This window comes from Bufo gargarizans, chromosome 1 (assembly GCF_014858855.1).
Source record: "Bufo gargarizans isolate SCDJY-AF-19 chromosome 1, ASM1485885v1, whole genome shotgun sequence".
NCBI classification, from domain to species: Eukaryota; Metazoa; Chordata; class Amphibia; order Anura; family Bufonidae; genus Bufo; species Bufo gargarizans.
Genome location: NC_058080.1, coordinates 442,461,259 through 442,481,357, shown reverse-complemented (window position 1 = coordinate 442,481,357; position 20,099 = coordinate 442,461,259).

The following is a 20,099-nucleotide window of genomic DNA, read 5'->3' as shown; positions in this document are numbered from 1 at the left end:
TTTTTATATATATATATATATATATATATACAAAGTGCTTGCCAAAGCATAGGAACGCCGCCTCCTCCTCAGCTCGTATGCCTCGGCAAACATATCTGTCACTGCAGAGGAGAAAATCCCGTCTTGCAGCGCCGCATACACCGACTTGCGTGTAATATGACAGCAGCGCAATGCTTCTGTCAGAATGCACATCGGTGCTGCAGCTAGTTCATCGGTTGGTCCACCTGGAAGGTAAAAAAAGAAAAAAAAAAAAAAAAAGAAAAACCAGGCCGCAACGCAATAATTTTATTAACTTTGGAACAGAATGCATAAACTTTAACTTTTTGAACTAAACATTAACATTTTGCTTACTGGTGTTTTTTTTTTTTTGTTTTTTTGTTTTTTTACCTTTATAGAACAAACCTCTCCTCCCCCATGGGTCAATGTGCAAAGCGCAAATCGCCCAAAGATGTGGCGAAGTGCGTTATGCACTTTGTCCCATGTGAAAGGAGACGTTTGCAGCAGCTGTGTGAGTGAATGGGCCCTAATAGTCCTGTGTGCCTATCCTGGTGAGATGTGATCCCTATGCTAGGTGTACCTGTGTGTGGTACTTTCGGAAACAATCCCCTAAGCATAAGGCAGGGTGGTCAGGACAGTCAGGACAGAAATACCGGGTGTCACGCCTTATTCCACTCCTGCTACAGACACGACATCTTTTTCGGGGTGACGGTTGGGTTGAGGTACCAGCAACGACATTGGGGAAATATCGCTCGTGTAGACGGCTAACTACACTGGTGGATGGGGCCACGGAACCTTCTGGATACAGGAGGTTCTCAATGATCTCTTCCTGAAATTTGAGGAAGGATCCAGTTCTCCCAGCCTTACTGTAGAGAACAAAACTATTATACAGCGCCAATTGAATCAAATATACAGACACCTTCTTATACCAGCGTCTGGTTCTGCGGGAAACTAAATACGGAGACAACATCTGGTCATTGAAGTCCACCCCTCCCATGTGGAGGTTATAGTCGTGGACTGAGAGGGGCTTTTCAATGACACGGGTTGCTCGCGAGCAGTTCTTCGTTACACAGTGCGGCCCTCTGCCCCCTTGCAAGACGGGTGCTAACGAGCCGTTGGGGGAAGCCCGCGCGACTAGTTCGCGCGGTACCACAGGCGCCAATCCGTTCTAGAAACAAATGCCTAAAGAGGGCCACACTTGTGTAAAAATTGTCCACATAAAGATGGTACCCCTTGCCGAATAAGGGTGACACCAAGTCCCAAACTATCTTCCCACTGCTCCCCAGGTAGTCAGGGCAACCGACCGGCTCCAGGGTCTGATCTTTTCCCTCATAGACACGAAATTTGTGGGTATAGCCTGTGGCCCTTTCACAGAGCTTATACAATTTGACCCCATACCGGGCGCGCTTGCTTGGGATGTATTGTTTGAAGCCAAGGCGCCCGGTAAAATGTATTAGGGACTCGTCTACGCAGATGTTTTGCTCAGGGGTATACAAATCTGCAAATTTCTGGTTGAAATGGTCTATGAGGGGCCGAATTTTGTGGAGCCGGTCAAAAGCAGGGTGGCCTCTGGGACGGGAGGCGGTGTTGTCACTAAAGTGCAAGAAACGCAGGATGGTCTCAAATCGTGTCCTGGACATTGCACCAGAGAACATGGGCATGTGATGAATTGGGTTCGTGGACCAATATGACCGCAATTCATGCTTTTTTGTCAGGCCCATGTTGAGGAGGAGGCCCAGAAAAGTTTTAAATTCGGAAACTTGGACTGGTTTCCACCGGAAAGGCTGGGCATAAAAGCTTCCCGGGTTAGCGGTTATAAATTGTGTGGCATACCGGTTTGTCTCTGCCACGACTATGTCTAAGAGCTCCGCAGTCAAGAACAGCTCAAAAAATCCCAGGGCCGAACCGATCTGAGCTGTCTCAACCCGAACTCCAGACAGGGCGGTGAAAGGGGGAACTACAGGTGCGGCTGAAGTTGGGGGCTGCCAATCAGGGTTTGCCAGCACCTCTGGGATTCTAGGGGCTCTACGGGCACGTCTTTGCGGTGGCTGCGACGGGGTCACTACTGCTCGTGCCACCGTACCAGCTTCAACTGCCCTTCTGGTGCTCGCTACTTCACCAGGTTGTACGGCAGTGCTGGTACTAGGTCCAGGATGGGCTGGTCTGCTGGTGTATGCCTCACCACGTAATCCGGCAGCACCAGCCCCACTCTGATGCTCTTGAAGCGGATCCTGCGCAACCTGCGGTCTAGCAACACGGGGCCGGGTACGCCTGGTTCTATCAGGGACCTCAGCCTCCTCGTCCGAACTTTGGGTCAGAGAGCCGCTGCTTTCTACAGGTTCGTATTCTGACCCGCTGGATTCATCAGATGAGGGTTCCCACTCCTCATCCGACTGGGTCAGAAGCCTGTAGGCCTCTTCAGAGGAATACCCCCTGTTTGACATGTGGGCAACTAAATTTAGGGGTATTCCCTGAGACTACCCAGGTAAAAAAAGCAAGCCTGTCTTACAAAGGGGAGGCTAGCGAAGTACCGGAGGCCGCTGCGGTTGATAAAAAATATCAAAAGTGATTTTTTTATCGCCGCAGTGCGTGTAAAGTGGATGTGCAGCGATCAAAAAAAAAATTTTTTTTGTCACTGCGGTGGGGCGGGTGTGGGCGAACGCACGTGTGGGCGACCGATCAGGCCTGATCGGGCAAACACTGCGTTTTGGGTGGAGGGCGAACCTAAAGTGACACTAATACAGTTATAGATCTGACCGTGATCAGTTTTGATCACTTCCAGATACTATAAAAGTACAAATGCTGATTAGCGATACGCTAATCAGCGAATAACGGACTGCGGTGCGGTGGGCTGGGCGCTAACTGATCCCTAACTACCTAACCAAGGGACCTAAACTATACCTAAAACCTAACGGTCAATACCAGTGAAAAAAAAAAGTGACAGTTTGCACTGATCACTTTTTTTCCTTTCACTAGTGATTGACAGGGGCTAGAAGGGGTGATCAAAGGGTTAATAGGGGTTCAGGGGGGTGATCTGGGGCTAAGTATGTACTGTTGGTGTACTCACTGTGAAGCCTGCTCCTCTGCTGGATCCAACCGACGAAAAGAACCAGCAGAGGAGCAGGCAGCCATATAACAGATCATATTTACAAATATGATCTGCTATCTGGCACTGCGATTGGTTTTTTTGAAAATCAGCAACCTGCCAGCCAATGATCGCTGGCTGGCAGGTCCTGACGAAATACTCCTCTATGAAATGCCGGCCCGCGATGCGCATGTGCGGGCCGGCTGCGGCGAAATCTCGCGTCTCGCGAGATGACGCGCCGATGCGTCCAGGAGGAGAAAAGCAACCACCTTCCGTACGCATCGGCGCGTTAGGCGGTCCGGAGGTGGTTAAATAATCTTTCCCTGCACTTGTAAATTGTTTTTTTTTTTTTTTTTTTTTTTTTTTTTTAGCACAATGATGTTTTTCTGTCCCTGTCCCTGGCGGCTGCAGACACGTCTCTCCCTGCACTAAATACACTGGTGAATGGCAGAATCTAAGATGGCTGCCGTATTTATAGGGCTGTGACATCACAGGGCTGGCTGGCTGCTGATTGGCTACATTCATCTCAGTATGGGAGATCCCAGAGTTCCTTTCACGATGTCCTCACACGTGCAGCAGCCATTTTAGGAAAAATGTGATTCATTACCACAAAGCGCAAGGAAATTCTCATCTAATTTTTCCTGAAATTTGTAAACAAAATTCCACTTCGTCAGCTTCGATTCGCTCATCTCTAGTAATAACCAAAAAGGCTTACACCCATAGAATAAAAGTTCCTCCTGACACATAAAATTGCCCATATAAGAAAAATCTAACTGCCACTGTTCTCCTCAAAATAGCAGTCAGAAATGTTTATAAAGAATCACAGTTTATGCAATAGTTAATAGCTCCTACTAGTAAGCTTGTATTCGTTCCCTGCCATGTTTTTAGCCACAAAGAAAAGACATGTCCTTTCATCCTTTCATGGTGTGTCTGCAACCATAACCATGGCCTCCCATTGAAATCAATCAGGTGTGGCTTCTGTGTGGCCGCCAAGCAGATTTTCAGAGTAGAACTGGTAGCAAACTCCACACCATTTGAACAGCCTGATAGATTTATTATAATTTCAAAAGTCAACAACTAATGCAATTATTCCAATGTTTCAGTCCAAACCACAAACAATATCATCAATATAGCAATGCCAACATGAGACGTACTTCTGGTAAACTTCGTAAAGAAGTTAGAATCCCCTAGGTGGAGACATGCATATGACAGGTCACAAAATAACCCTACTGCAGTGCCCTCCTCCTGTAGATACTTTCCATCAGAAGAAAACAATTTTGTGTAAGAACAAACTAATTTTTATCAGCATAGTCCAACCTAAGCCAAAAAAACAGCTACAACTTTTAGTTAGGCTAAGCATAATGCTCAAACTCTCTTCATATACAAATAATAATTTATGATTTACCTCCTTGATTATTTCATCAGTCGGTTTAGCATGTAGTTGGTTGTAAGTTTCTGATTCCAACTGTTTCAAAATTTTCACTAGGTTTAATGATGATACACTAAAAGTTGGCCATACATTTGGAATATTTTTCAGCGAAGCGAATGTTCAGCCAATAGCTATCTCACCTAATTACCCCATACACATTCATACTTGGCTCGGCTGAGCGCGCAATGGTTGTTAATGGGGGAAAGTTGCTGCTAGACACGTCTGTGGATAAATGTCGAGATGGAATACCCCTTTAACTCTAATGCTCTTGATAGTTTTGAGCCTTGTCCTTCTAACCTATACCAAAATTATTCTTGACTAGTCTCCTGCTTAATTCAACGGTACTCTGTTTTTGGGACTGTTGCTCCTCTAATCTAAAGTTATGGCACTGCTTTATGTAGGCTGAGTGGTTGTCAGTCATATGGTTGTCTTTGTTATTTCAAAACATCTGACAAGAGACATGGCTAATCACTGGAGCTACACCATTTCTATACCAATCAATTTAAAGTTGACATCTGATCGGTTGCCTCGTTGTCATGTCTGTGTTATTACAATAACCTAAACATTAACTTTTTCATTCATTTCTATATGAATCTTGATGTGATTGTAAAAATGAACATTTGCATTCCAATTGTATGATACATGTTCATTAAGTAAAGCTATCTCCAGTTAAAACATTTAAAAAAAATATTTCACATTTTGTATAGACTTCCAATAAATTATTTTATTTTTATATGGTCATATTCTTACCATGACACCAATTATATTAGTGCTATTGGAATTTCAGATACAGAGCAAAAGACACAATGACATCAGACCTTTATATGTATTCAATTATTAATTTTTATATGAATTTTATGTTTACCAAAGAAATTCTTTGCCATGTAATGAATCTTAATAAAAATCTTGACTACAGTTTTTAATTTCATGATTAAATGCCACAGGGAAAACTTGCAAACCGCAATGACGTTGCCTATAGTGTAACTCACAATGATGTGTGTTAATAAAAGCTAGAAAGTGAGGAAAGCTGAAGGTGTTTTTTGAAAATTGGAAATTTAAGAAGCCATATTTTACCTTAAAAGGGGTTTTCAGCATGATAAAAAAATGACACAAGGAATGTGCAAAATAATGAAGTAATCAATGCTTATTTATTCGATTCTTCCATAACTTCAGTACCAATACTTCCCTGCAGAAATGCAAGGGACTGCTGCAGCCAATCACTGGTATAAGTAGGGATACTTTAATGTATGCAACAAAGCTGCCATGACCAGTGATTGACTGTATTAATCAAGTATAAGTATCCCATCCCATTCCTGAGCAGTAGTGATGATGGAGCATGTTCGGCCAAACACCAGATCGGCTCGAGCATCTCAATGCTCGACACATGGCAGTATTGGCCGAATACCGCATGTGCTCAAGCTCAATGCTCGAGTCTCCGCCCCGCACATTTCAGTGACATTAGCTGCACCATATCTCCAGTGTAAAGTGTGCACATCCCAAAAATATCTGTGACATCCAGTGTGCTTTTTCCATAGACATTGTCTGCTTCGGACAATGACATTAGCTGCGCAACATCTCCTGTGTAAAGTGTGCGCATCCAAAAGATATCTGTGACACCCAGTGTACTTTGTCTGTAGACGGTGTGGCGCAGGCGCAGTGAGTGAATGATGTGCGCCTGCACCGACTACGTCACAGTGAGGAAGCCGGCATCAGGAGAGCGGCCTTCACTCACTGCGCCTGTGCCGAAGACAGAAGTGAACGGCGCAGGCGCGAAAATTCGTCCAATGGCTGAGATGGAGGCAGGCATTCAAGACGAGATGGGCGGGCTTGACGGACGAGATGGGCGGGCATACAGTGTGAGTAGACCGAGCCTCCAGGTGCTGAAAAGACGCCCCCACAGCACCTAGAGGCATTTGCATTTGCGGATCCGTACTTTCGCATCTGTGCTTCCGTTTCTGCAAAAAAATAGAACATGTCCTATTCTTGTTACGGACGTGTGAATGGACCCTCATAGTAACATTATTAAAGGTTACGTTTTATCTTTATGTATATTGTAATGGATTGCCTTCCTTGTACAATGTTATAATATACTTTCTATGCTAGAAAGTATATTATAGTGCATTTGTATTGTGCGGCAGTTGTGTGCTGTTCTGCTGAGATACTGCAGGTATATAGAGGGACAAGCGTTATTGGAACAAATAATTTCTGCTGGTGTGATATACCAGTCGTCCCCCAAAAAACTGATTGAAGCGGGGTGTTATATACCGATATACTTTCTTTATAGTGCATTTGGGTACTGTATAGTGCATTTGCGCATGCGCGTACGCGAAATATATATTGCTGATATTTCGCATTGAAAAAAATTATTAATGGAGATCGCAAATTTGAATAATACCTCTGGTATGTCACTGTCCATGTTGTGGGACTATTTGTGCACTTCTAGTAATTCTTTCTTGGCTGCAAATATAAGCTGAAGTTTTTTCAGGTTCGCCTGCCATTAAAATGAATGGGACCCGCCGCGAGCTTGCGGTTCACGAACATTTGATCGTGTTCGGGCGATCGCGTTCGCGAACCGTCCTGGCAGATGTTCGTCCATCACTAATTATTAATTTGTTTGTTTTTGTAAATAATGAAGGGGACAACATATTAGCAAGTGTACGGGACCGACGTGAGACAGTCCTACATCCTTCTTCGAGAGTGTCATACAGAATGTTGTCCTCAAACAGGATTGGAAGGCACCTGTGTACAGCTTGTTTTATGAGAGGAAACTGTCGACTGTAGGTAAGTACTAATGTCTTATTGACAGTTCCACTTTTCGAATCATATGGGATTTGAAGAGGAGATCAATTCTATTTTTATTCTTGGCTATATTTTTAGCCCGCCTGATCATCCAATCAGCATAGCCCCTGTTTTTTAATCCAGCCCATATAAGATTACTCTCCTTTTCAAACCCCTTTCTTCTCGCTCTAATAAATCCCCCTACTGGAATGGCTTTTATAGTATGACCTGGATGATGACTACTGGCCTGAAGAATAGTATTACCAGATATCTCTTTGCGATAAGTCTTCGTATAAATAATTTTATCTGGAATACCTATTAATTTCAGATCCAAAAACCACATATTATGCGTATCCATATTGTGGGGAAACAAAAATTGTACGCATTCATGTTGGCTGATTCAATAAAGTCCAGTATGACAGACACATCGCCACTCCAAATGAGAAGCAATCATCGATGTATCTGCCATACAAGACGATGTCACCAGAAAATGTATTCTATTTTAAGAAAATAAAACATTCCTCCCAATAACCTGTGGTCAAATTTGCTAGGGTTTGCAAAATTTCACCCACAATCTGTAGAAACATTTGAGTATTCCAGTGTGTTCTCTCTGCCTTGGCACACATACTGGGCAGCACAGTGACTCAGTGGTTAGCGCTGTTGCCTTGCCTTGCATCATCTGCATGGAGCTTGTATGTTCTCCCCGTGTTTGCGTGGGTTTCCTCCGGGTACTCTGGTTTCCTCCCACACTCCAAAGACTGATAGGGGCCTTAGATTGTGAGCCCCATTGGGGACAGCCCAATGCTAATGTCAGTAAAGCGCTGCGGAATATGTCAGCACTATATAAGTGAGTTGAATATTAAATAAATAATACTGTATCATTCCCACACATGTACTAAATGCAGTCTTCTCAGGGACATGAGGAAGTAAAATTACACACAACTGCTAATTGTACGTCAGCTTTATATTTCCTCAAGGAACAGCCTCAATTGACTTAAATGGAGATAAGCTGCAATACCAGGCATAATCCATGGACAGGGGCAGCACTGTTTCTGGAAAATAGAGCAATCTCTTCTTTCAATCTCATACAATGTTCTTTAAGCCTGTTTAAAAAGATATATAGAAGAAAATGACAAGTGATATTTCTTTTATGATTACTAATTTGTTCACGTGCCTGCAAACTCACAAGATGATGCAGCATTAATCATAGCAGTTTACAGGATATGAAATAGCTTCATCATGGATCTCCAAATTACAGTCTAGACTCCCTAGCCAAATATATCTGCCAGTTCATCTTGACACATTTCCTCAGATCTGCTTAAAGGGTTTTCCAGTTTTATATACCTGTACATAAAGCTTAATAATTATAGACAGTACTTTCTATACAGTACTTTATGTTGCAGTTCCTTGCTATTTTCAATTTACCTTTTGCTATAGTCTACATTAAAGTTGAATTTCCATATTCAAGTTTTCTTATGCACTTTTTAAAGTGAAAGCCAGGAGTAGCTCATAAATGGAGGGCTTTTTTAATCCATTCCAGTCTTTGACTTCACAAACTGTATAAAAAAGCCCTGGAACGGAAAAGCCGGCCTTACAAACTGCACACTTATACACATATAGTCTAGCTCTCAGCTAAGAAGTGAATGCAAGTGAACAAATCTCTCAGTTTGCTACAATGTATCAGTTTTGAATCAAGTTGTATATTTTTTTTATGCATTGATTAAAGGGTTATTCCATCTGAGCCTTTTATGGCCAAGATGGGAATAATCTGAGTAAGCACCAGTCAGGCATAGGCAGAGAAAGGAACAAGCAGGCTCTGCTATTTTCATAACTCCTCTAGCAGTGAATGGGGGCTACACAATGGTCATAACACTCTGGATGTTTTAGTAACTCGAGAATTATGGAAACAGCAGAGCTAATTGTGCTATTTACATACATAGCTCCTATTCACTTCTTTGGGGTTGCGGAAATAGCGGAGCACAGCCCACTCGCCCATATCTTTAATTTTGCCTACCCCTGACTGACGCCTACTCAGGTTATTCCCATCTCGGCCATGAAAGGCTGAGACAGGAATAACCCTTTAATCTATATTACTGTATTGCTTTGTATTCTTCTAACACATAAAGAATAAGGCAGGAAGCAATATGTGCAGAGAATAGGATCCTAAAACTTTGACTGCTCATGAAATGAGTAAAACTTGTAAAGTTTTTAAATAGCCTTGGACTACAAAGCAGATATTTGGGATAAATAACAGATGAGGCCTGAGATCACAAACCACGCAAAAATCATTTATGCAGATATAATAATCTGGAAACAAAGATTAAACATGTTGTTTACTCCTAATTTAAATCAGACACCTGGTCTCGATTAGAAGCTGTGCTACTGTTAATATGGTGCAGGTGTTATGATATGTTTCTCCTGTCTGACAAGGCACCTGTCTTTTGTGGCTCCATTAGATCTATCTGATATGAATTAAGACCCCCTCAGGTATGCTTTGTCCTACCTAAACACCACAGTTAGCAGTGTCCTATAATTACAAATTCAGAGTCCTCATGGCTGAGAAGACACTCTTAACAAATTATATCTAATTAGTGTAAAATTACCTTTAATTTGTGGTGAAACCATAGGTTTAGCTGCATCCTACTACACCTACCTCTTTATTTTTATGCAAATATGATTACACAGTATCACATTGGTACACCCAAGCATAAGACAGCTGCAGCTAGCTCCCTGAATACCAAGAAGATTTGGATGGATGCCACTCGATGTGTGTAGATATACATATTTTTTATCTAAATAATATAATATACAAATAGAAGGCATGTATCAGTCTAATCTAATAAGAAATAACTAACTGAATATTATTGATGATGGCAAATAAATTACTATATTTGTAGACAATGAATAGATTTTTGCCTGATAATGATCACTGATCAGCAATAGAGATTATTGATCGGTGTTTGATAAGTGCTGTTTACACACTCAATCATTATGAGTATGGGGATGATATATCTTTAATATAATCCTTTGTCCCTATACAGTTTCATCTGTCAGCAGCACATCCCCTGTTTACCTGGGTGATGTACTAAGTGGTGATTTTTAGTGCCGCATAAAAGATGTAATTGAAGGCAAGCAAAACCCTCCAAAGAGGGAAAAAAGGGAATAGAATGGTACAATCTAGGTGCAGTATCACAGACAAGGGGGATGTGAAATAAAAACAAAGTGGGTCATTTAAAATGTCCCTAAACAAGTTTTCTGTCATAAAAAAGTTGCAAACTTCTGATGGTGACTTTTTAAACTCTATTGCACCTAAATCTATGTCAGCTATGAGCTGGAATAGATTTCAATCTAGACTCATGGATTGCTAGAGGATGCACTTAATTTTTAGACACTTTTGGGACCTACGACAAGTGGCCCTAAAAGTGTATAAAAACACTCAGGGTATGCTCTCACCTGGTGTGTGCAATTTGTGGGCACAACTCCAATTACCACTTTGCAGTATGTCAGCAGTCGCAGGCATCGGGACCCTCAATCTCAATCTGTAATGCCAAGCAGGGAAATAATTCAAATGTTTCTAAGCTACTCCAGCATATAAGTATAGGAAGAACGGACGATCACAGTAAAATTAGAGTAAACCACAGCACTGCTAGTAGATCCAGGACGTGGACTACAAAAGTCGCGTTCTTTGTGTCAAGCCACTCATAACCCAGAGACAATGTAAGAAGCATCTTACTTTGGCTGGACTTGCTCAGTGGTCCAAAGTCATTTGGTAATCATGGTTCAACAGTCTGGTGGAAGAGTAGAGAGGTACACAATCCAAGTTGCTTGAGGTCCAGTGTAAAATTTCCACAGTCAAGTGATGTTTTGGGGAGCCATATCAACTGCTGGTGTAGGTGCACTGTGTTATATAAAGTGCAAAGTCAGAGCAGTCATACGCCAGGAAATTTTACAGCACTTTATGCTTCTCTCTTCTGAAAAGCTTTATTGGTACTGCAAAAAGTACCAATTCCTGGTTTAATAACCACAGTATCAATTGTGCTTGATTGACCAGCAAACTCACCTGACCTAAACCTCAGAGAATTTATGGGGGATTGTCAAGAGGAAGATGAGAGACAGTAGACCCAACAATGCAGATGAGCTGAAAGCTGCTATCAAAATAACTTGGTCTTCCATAACACCTCAGCAGTGCCACAGGCGGATCGCCTCCATGCCATGCCACATTTATGCAGTAATTCATGTAAAAGGAGGTCTGACCATGTATTGTGTGCATATACTTTACATACTTTGCAGTAGGCAAACATTTCTGCATCAAAAATATTTTTTTAATTGGCATTATATAACATTGTAATTTTCTGAGATACTAACTCTTGGGCTTTCATTAGCTGTAAGACATAATCATAAACATTAAAAGAGATAAATACTTGAAAAAGATCACTCTGTGTGTAATGAATTTGTGTAATGTAATGAAATATTATGAGTTTCATATATATATATATATATATATATTTTTTTTATATAATCTTTATTGAGATTTAGAATGGGATATAGTATATCTTTTCTTTTCAATGCATATGTTCACTTTTACATAAATAAACTGTACATGATATAAATGTTATACATAATGAATAGCATAATCATTGAGTACAGCATTAACATAAGCTCGTACAGTTTCGTTATGCATTTATGACAATGACATTGTCTCCATTTTCTTTTGAGTTTCATATTTTTAATTGAATTACTGAAACAAATCAACTTTTAGATGATATTCTTATTTATTGAGATGCACTAGTATGTGTGTGAGTTATATACATATCATCCAGCTTTATCTGATTAGTGTGAGATAGTTTGTTATATACATATTGTAAAACAGTGGCTGTTACAGTACTTTAGGGGGTGTATATCTTAACCAGAATCCAGAATTCTGGGCTCTTTCAGCAAACTTTAGTTTGCTGAGGCACTTTGTTCAACTTATTAATGGGCTGGAATTTTTAAGACATGGCAGATAGTTGTTGGCAGTGGGACTTGCCATTCCCTCCCCACTCCAGCACACCACTTTCCCCTATCCCAGGTGTAGCTGAGGGCCTCATTACTAGGGGGAGAAAATTACAGTTGAAAGCCTCATTCACGAGCAGAGCCTGAAAGCTGCATGACCTGCTGGTTGTGTAAGTTTGCTGGGTGCATAGGTGAGGAAAACTGCTGTTTAGTTAGGCATATGCTTTATTTTATTTATAATCCTGGGGATTTATATTTTGTGGATTGACCAAAGTAAAAACTTAATTTTGATGCCGCTGTTTTTGAGTTGGAGCAAAATAAACCGGATTTGGACTTTTAAATGGGGTGACGTCTGTCATTGCCAACTCTGCCCACACATACAGATCTAGGCAATATATTTTATCTATGGTCTGAAAGGGTTTTTCCAGGCCCCTGATATTGATCATTGAGGGTCTGACACCTCACCTCCCCCCCAATCAGCTGTTCCCTGCTGCCTCCACTGGTGGAATTAGTAGTATGATTGAATGAGGAAGCGCAATCTGTTCAAATTGTAGTGGCTGTGCAGGGTTACTGCAGCCCAGCTCCTATTTACTTCAATGGGAGATGGGCTGCAGTAGCCCAGCACGACCACTACACTCTGAATGTAGCTGTGGCTGCTTCTCCATTCATAGTGCTAGTTCTAACTGTGGAAGAACCAAGGAACAGCTGATTGGTGGGGGTGCAAGGTGTCAGACCCTCACTGAACAGATATTATTAAAGGGGTACTCAGGGAATGAGTTAAAATGGCCACCAGCAACCTGTTTTTACTACACATTACATTGTGCTACAGTAGATGGTAATGATGGGATCCTGCATATGATATGCCATAATGGCTGGGCAGCTTGACAAGAAAATTCATCAATATGAAGTATGTTTAAGTGCCATAGTGCAGTATGTAGTGAGGCCCAGCCCCAAATCTTCCTAGGAAGCTCTACAAGTTGAGTAAACCAGTTCCTCCCACATTGTGGAACAGGTTGAATGTGGCTATTTTAAATGATTTCCAGAGAGCACATTTAATAACCTATCCTGAGGATAGGTCATCAGCATCAGGGGCCTGGGAAACCCCATGAATGTATATTGTAGTCAAGGTTTTGACAGTAAACCGACATGTCTCCTCTCTTGGTACCAATTAAATATGGAGGTTGAATATAATTTGAACCTGACAAAGACCTCATTCTGATTTTTTTTTTTTTTTTTTTTTTATATTAAATATTAAAATTCAGCTTTTGATTTTATCATCTCCACCAATATTTGCCCAGTCCCTTAAAAGTGCTTCACCTGATGGTGTTCTTCATAACTCTATCAATTCTACTTTATTTTATATTCAAGTCAAAAAGAAAAATGTTCATTGCTAGATTACTATAAGTATTTAGACCAATGTGTGTATCTAAGCCACATATGATATATCTAGTCCAGTGGTGGCGAACCTATGGCACGGGTGCCAGAGGCAGCACTCAAAGCCCTCTCTGTGGGCCCCTACGCCCTGGCAAAAGTCTAAGGTGTACCAATATGCCTTAGACTTCTCCTGTCATTCATCAGTGCATGGAGAACTATGAACAGCACAGGCAGCGCTATTATACCCTGCTTGGCACTTTGCAATAAATAAGTGGGGTTTGGGTTTCAATTTGGGCACTAAATGATTAGCCACCACTGATCTAGTCCCTTATTTTAGAGGCTACCATTTTGAATATAATGTAAACTTTTCAGCTTACGATAAGAAGTCAAGTTTATAAATAAATACCTAGAGCATGCTGCATTTTGGCAATGTCATAATTCACCATAAACTTTAAAGTAACATCTTCTGGACACATTAAAAACAATGCAAAAAAAGAGAAAAAATAACTCTAAATAACTAATGAAAGAATAAAGTTATGTTAAAACCAAGCACACCATTGCTTTTCTTGTGAAATTCCAATAAGTTTGATGTGTCACATGACCCTCTTTCTATTGAAAAAACAAAAGTTGGATTCAAAATGGCCAACTTCAAAATGGCCGCCATGGTCACCACCCATCTTGAAAAGTTTCCCCCCTCACATATACTAATATACCATTCCCATTTTATTAAGGTGTATCCATATAAATGGCCCACCCTGTATAAGGCTGCTGCCACTATTACTACCCCTACACAACCACACATCTCCTGCCTTATCAATCATTTTCCTGACTGTACTGCTCCTGCCACTACTACTATTCCTACATAGCCACATATCTCCTGCCTTGTCCATTATATTACATATTGTACTTCTACTGCCACTAGTACTACACCGACACAGTCACACATCTCCTGCCTTATTTATCATGATCCATACTGTACTACTGCTGCCACTACTACTACCTGTACACAGCCACATAATCTCCTGCCTTGTCTATCATGTTCCATACTGTATTGTTATCGCTTGGCAAATACATTTTGTACAAAATTATTTGTGCCTGTCCACCACCTGTCCTACACTAAATACTACCTCTGCTGGTGCCATACTGGCCTCCATTGAATTCAGGGAATGCAGGTTCCACATGCATGCAGAGCTCACACTATATTATACCTCTTTTGGTGCCACATGGCCTCCATTAAATTCAGGGAATGCAGGCTCCACATGCATGCTGATCTCACTCTGTATTTTACCTCTCCTGGAGCCAAATTGCCTCCAATAAATGCAGGGAGAATAGGCTAGAGCTTTATATTTGCTATTGCTTTATATTTGCAATAATTAATATCAGTTTATAGTACAGACATTGGCATTGTAGTATATTTGCAAAAAGGCTATTTGTTACTAGTGATGAGCGGCAGGGGAAATATTTGAATTTGCGATATTTCGTGGATATTTTGTAGAATATTTGTCATATATTGGCGAATTCAAGAATTCAAGATTATATTCTTGATTGCGAAAATCGGCGAAGTAATATTCGCGTAATGAGCATGAAATACCTACGTGGGTCACTTATGCTACATTTTTCAAGCTGGTATAAGTTTCCTGAGACTGGAGAAAATGTTTGTCACGGCAGAACACTAAAATAGCTTTATATGCAGATAGAGTGCTCCAATATATTTGCGCTTGCGAATTTTCGGCTATTAATGATGCGCATATTTTTTCGCAATACGTGCAACTTGTGACATCACAGCACTATGTCTGTAGCATGTATGTATGGACAGCAGAACCTATCACACTGCCTAACACCCTGCACTGGAACCTATCAGCTCCACTATAGATCAATCTAACTTACACTGACTATCTCCCCCTAACTATCTGAATTATTTATATAAGTTAACTGTCTAATGTAATACAACAAAGCGCAGAGCACAGCAATGACACTGCTGTCTCTTTCATAACTGCAATAAACTTTAGAAAATAGCTGCACTGGAGATTCTTATATACTAAGAGGCAGGCAACTTTTCTATTGGTTGCTAAGCTGTGACAAAGCCTTCTCATTGGCCCACAAGCTAGAAGACGTGAGGGATGATCACCTGATGTGTACTGTGTTAAAAAACAACTGAATATTCGATTTTATGAATATATAGCGCTATATTCTAAATAGTCGCAAATTCTCTAAGTGCTGATATTCACGATTAAAATTTGATACTCGAATATTCGCGCTCAACACAATTTGTTACCAGCAGCTACCATTTCCTTACCCATCGCAATATATGGCTGTCTATTACTAATGCTGTTTTGGTTTTGGTGTTGGAGAGTTTAAAATGGTTAGATACAGTTCTAAAAGATTCCATAGTGTCATACATGACTTTTTAGGACAATTGGGACACTTTTGATTCAGACTGCATCAAATGATTCAGACCTATTCGAATCTGACAACCAAATCAATAGAATTGGAATCAAAACAAATTTCTGGAAATTCGCTAACCTCTACTTCTAAGGTTTCTTTCACACGGGCGTCGCGTGTGAGGGCCTGATAGGATGCGGGTGTCGCGTGATTTTTCCGCACGAGTGCAAAGCATTTTAATGCGTTTTGCACGAGCATGAGAAAAATCGGCATGTTTGGTACCCAGACCCAAACCCGGACTTCTTCACAGAAGTTCGGGTTTGGGTTAGGTGTTGTGTAGATTTTATTATTTTCCCTTATAACATGTTTATAAGGGAAAATAATAGCATTCTTAATACAGAATGCTAAGTAAATGAGGGGTGGAGGGGTTAAAAAATTAAAATTAAAATTAAACTCACCTCATCCACTTGTCTGCAAAGCCCGGCTCGTCTTCATTCTTCTTCTTTGAGGACCTGGGAGGAAAAGGACCTTTGGTGACGTCACTGCGCTTATCACATGGTCCATCATGGACAGCCCCATAAAAAATGAATCTGTCCAGATTCAGTGCGGGTGCAATGAGTTCACCTCACGCATTGCACCCGCGCGTAAAACTCGCCTGTGTGAAAGAGGCCTAACTCTTTTTAAGATTTGAGGGTACTGCCATTGTTGTTACATTTCTATACTACAGTTAGTACTAACTGCAGTTCACCCTATCATTAAAAAATGGATCCCACAATTTAGTCATATTAATAAAGGTCTACATTTCACTGCTTCCTTCTCCTGCCTGAAAATGTAGCTGCTTGTGGATTTACAAATTTAGACCAGAATAGAAATATGGGTTTTTAAAGCACTGGGATACCCTGCTTAATATGATCTCAGCAGACTCAGTAGGTCAAGGATGAGCAGTCTTCAGTCCACCAGCTGTTGAAAATCTATATCTTCTTTGATGTTTAGTTAGCTGTTGGCTAGCTGACTTTGCCATGAGGCTCTGATAAACTTTTATAATAAAATATTCCTGGTTTTATCTTCAGTAAATGAAATTCTATCATAAATCAACACTTAAAAGTATTTTCTTTTTTTCTTTTAGCTAGTTCAGTTGGCAAATCATACAAAATATGACGAAGTAAACTATATTTGGAAACTCTGATTGTATTTCAATTTTCTCTTCCATTTATTTAGAATATTGCCTTTGTTCTGGAATTTGTTTTTTATTTGTTTAATATTTATGAACAAAAATGGTGGCAAAAAGCTGACAATGAGAGATTTGACAATTATTTTAAAATATTCCTCCAAATATTTTTATTTGGTTGTAGAAATTAAAATAAGATTTTTTAACTCCTTTATGGACATGTCCTAGTAATATTCAGGCTTAACAATGAATACATCATACCAGTGTACAGTATACCATATATACAGTACACATATTTATTCTTCTGTGCAAGCACATTCACATATTGCTAGAGGTAGGTTGATAGCATTCCTTTTAAAATAAACTATTTAACATAGATGACAACAGTTTTTTTTTGATTCTACAACTATGTATTATTGAAGCCAGCTGGAGTTGCTGTCCTTGAAATTATTTATTTTCTGCAGTCCCATACCTGTTTTTGGTCTGCTTACATACATACCCATATGTTTGTGTGGCATGGTGCCCACCTTGACATTTGTTAAAGCCAAGGGACTGGCCATGTGTGCCACACAATGGTTGGCTGACTCCATAGATGCGGTCAGTAACGATCTGTCTGCAATTCCATGCTCCGTTGTGTTTACTAATTACTATCAGATACACTGAATACAAATCTGGGCATGGAGTTAGCTCATTTAACCATACAGCTCATGCTGATTTTTGTTATTTTGAAACTGCTCTTTTCTGAACATTCACTGAATATAGTTTAAATGTTGTGATGTGTAGCATTTATAGCAAGAGTAGTTTGAGGATTTCTCTTTTTGCAAGTGACGCTTGAAAGAAAACAGCAGGCGCCATTGGAATTAATTCTTGATCAGAAAGGAGCATGTAAGAGCCAAGATGCATGAAGCATAACACCAAATAATGGTGAAAGCAGGGAATTAATATCATGTTCCTCAAACCATGAACTCGGGCCAGAAGGTTTAAGTATCCAAATACAGCTGAAGTCATATGGAGACTGCATTGAAGACCCATGAGAAAATGACATCTTTAGGCTTCTTGCACATGACCGTATGTATTTTCGGTCCACAAAAAACGTATCCGCAAAAAATACAGATGACATCCATGTGCATTGCATATTTTTCGGGAAAGGAACAGCTGGCCCTCCGTAGAACAGTACTATCCTTGTCTGTAATGCGGACAATAATAGGACATGTTCTAGGGAAATACGGAAACTGAATGCACACCTTCCATTTTTTTTGCGGACCCGTTGAAATGAATGGTTCCATATACGGTCCGCAAAAAAAGGACGAAAACGGAATGAAAATACGGTCGTGTGCATGAGGCTTTACTCTTAGTGAGAAACACAGAAATGTTGAATATAAGGTGGGTGGGTTCATCAGTAGAAACTGATATTTTTTTTTTATCAATTGTTTATTCTGGAAGAACTACTTGACAAATCGACCATAATATTCATTATGACTATTTAATGTTTTACTGGATGTTGCTTCCAAGTCATGATCTTGCAGAACTGATCTCTTGTGGTCGATGCTATTTGCTAGTTATAAATGAAATGGAGGTCAACGCTGTTTGATCTACATTTTCTCAGTTTACGGGAAGCGCACAGGAAGCCCGAGTATATGGAATTGAATGTCAATTAGAAATGAGCGAAGTATTCAAAAATTTGATTCGGCTGCTACGCCAAATTTTACAAAAGAATTACTTTGTCACGAAGCGTAGTAGTGGGTGCAATGACAGGGAGCGGCATTGTACACCTGATTGTTCCCCTCAGATGCTGCGTTCATACATGATCACAGCATCTGATAGCAATAATCTGTTTATAAAATCAGACTTACCTCATCCATTCGCTCATGACGGGCTGGCCGCCGCCATCTTGATTGAAGATCTGGCGTGAAATCTTGCACGGGATTTTGTGTGAGATCTTCAACCAAGATGGTGGCAGCTGGCCCATCACGAGCAAATGAATGAGATAAGTATATCTTTTTTTGCTTTTTGCACCATTTAAGGAAAAATCGGCAAAAAAAAAGCTTTGCAGCGAATCGAACTTTCCCTTTTGTGGGCTTCGATTCACTCAACACTAATGTCGATCTAAAATAAGAAAATAATAGACTTTACATTATACTCACCTTGTCCACTAGGTGCTATTCCGATCCTTAAGATTATAAGGTGTTACGTGTGATGATGACATACATAGAGACAGTACTTTACTGGGACAGGTAATAGCTGCCCACAAAGCACTGTTTCTCCAGGTTTTTAAAAAACCTTCTACACATTTACATCCAGTCACACCTCACCCTGCACCAGGTTGTGTATTATGGTAATCCCCAACATTTAACCCCTATGCGTTTCTGCACATGCCTTTGCATCTTCAAGGGTATGAAGTGTCTTTGCACAACACAATTTACCATTAGCTTCTAAATAAAAAGCACTGTAAGTAACACATTCTGTTGAAGTGTATGGCCGTGATGACTGGTGGCCAGGGATAAAAGTCTCTGAAGAAACAAGTAGAGCCAAATGTTCAGCATTACTACATCACCACACACCATTGCAGAAAACCTGATTGATCACAGATGTGACCAGGTACTGCAAGTCTTTCAACTGAATAAATACCAATTAAGGACAATTTTACAAGAGAGTATTTAGGCTGTGAAACGGTAATATTTCCTAGACTGAACACGGCTCCTGTGATACGAACTCCAGGAATTATAATGATGATTTATAATACTGTGTGTTGCTGCCTGACCACAACTGTTCTGAATTTTGCAAAACGGAATTATGAGTACAATTCAGTATAGCCGAGGTTAGGCAGGAACACTCAGCATTATAAATCATTATAATGCAGTGAGTTCATGTTACAGGAGCAGTGTTCAGTCCAG